Raw genomic sequence first — 1,508 nt, 5'->3', positions numbered from 1 at the left:
TCTGTTGAAGCAGCTGCAGCCATTTTGCCCCGTGGGTGACTTTTAAAGGCCAAGAAATATAAAAACATATCAAGCAGAGAAGTTCGAGCTCATTGGGATAAACTGCAGCCCACCCAACAGACTAAGCTGACACCCTGCAGCTCCCAAGAGAGAGAGGCCTCCTTACAGACCCATCACAGGGAGAAGCACGTGGGGTTGCTAGTTGGTTTCTCTGTGAAGCTCACCTTGTGATTCACCACAATCTGTGGACTGGGCCTGACTTGTCTCTTACCCAGCTCTATAAGCAGATGTTTTTGTAGCATCCGCTTTATGTCTTTTGTATTGGTTCCTGAACACCTGTACCAGGGATGGTCGTGTACCAGGACAGCCAGACACCAATAGACGCATACGAAATGTAGTCAGTTCTTCAACATCCATGAATCTTTTCTCTGAAGAACCTTTTCTTTCCCTTCAATTATATTTTAGTCCAAAGGATATATTAGCTTTTCTGTATTGACTAAAAATCATGTGGGTCTTAGTCTCTTGCAGAGTTTTTAACAGCACCAACCCTTGTGACAGATGTTTTCTATTTAAATGCAAAGCGCCTGTTGCATTTCATAAAGCAACAATAATGTGCAGCATGCTTTCCAAATGTATTTTAACACAGGTATTATAAAGGTTCTGGTTTGTGTCAGCATCAGTTGAAATCAAACAACCGTGGCTGTCCTAATTGAGGGTGCATCTATGCTATGACCCTGCCAGGCTCTTGGATTTGGGTTTTAGCATGCTATAAAAAGTCGCTCTTAAAAAACCTTTCATCATTTTCTGACAATTACCCCACAATTCGGGCTCTACTGGTTACATTTGTAGTGAAAGTCTGCGGCTAAATTATGTCTTAGCAGGCTTTTTTGGTGACTGTAGCACTTCCCAGTGCTCTGGGTCAAAGCCAGCTCAGCTCCCTCTCCTCAGCGCACCTTCGTACTCCCACGAGCTGCCCTGCTAGCGGGGGCTCCTGATGTGCGGGGACCCATCAGTGCCTCCTCCCTGCCCAGCACAAGGGAAGACGGTCAATAACGTGCTTCTCTCTTAGGAGCCTGGGGGGGATTTCTCTGTGCTGCGCTTGCATGGGGGGTGAAAGCCATCACGGTGTGTGCACGCACAGTGGGGATCAGCAGTTCGGGGAGTCTGTGCCATGCGTTTTCGTACCCCACTGCTCCGTGCTGAGGGATGGAAGGCGCGCTCCTTTGTATCTCATCGTTGTACTGAGGGGCTGTATATAAAAATAACGTGCAAAGAGATTGAGCGTCCGTAACTTGTCAGGAACCGCGTCTCAAAACCTCGTCGTTGCATGTCTTTGATCACTGCTGCAGCAGATTCTGCGATTTGTTACTCCGGAGGAGTAGGCCCCGCAGGCCCGTGGCGAGGAGGACAAGCGTCACCCCGGCCGCGAGGGCTGCGCGGGGGCCCGGCCGTGGGCCCGGCTCCCCGGCGGGGCGGCGCGTCACGTCGCGTGGGCCTGGTGGCGCGGG

Source organism: Apteryx mantelli, chromosome 9 (assembly GCF_036417845.1).
Source record: "Apteryx mantelli isolate bAptMan1 chromosome 9, bAptMan1.hap1, whole genome shotgun sequence".
In the NCBI taxonomy this organism is placed as follows: domain Eukaryota; kingdom Metazoa; phylum Chordata; class Aves; order Apterygiformes; family Apterygidae; genus Apteryx; species Apteryx mantelli.
This window is presented reverse-complemented; position numbering follows the sequence as displayed.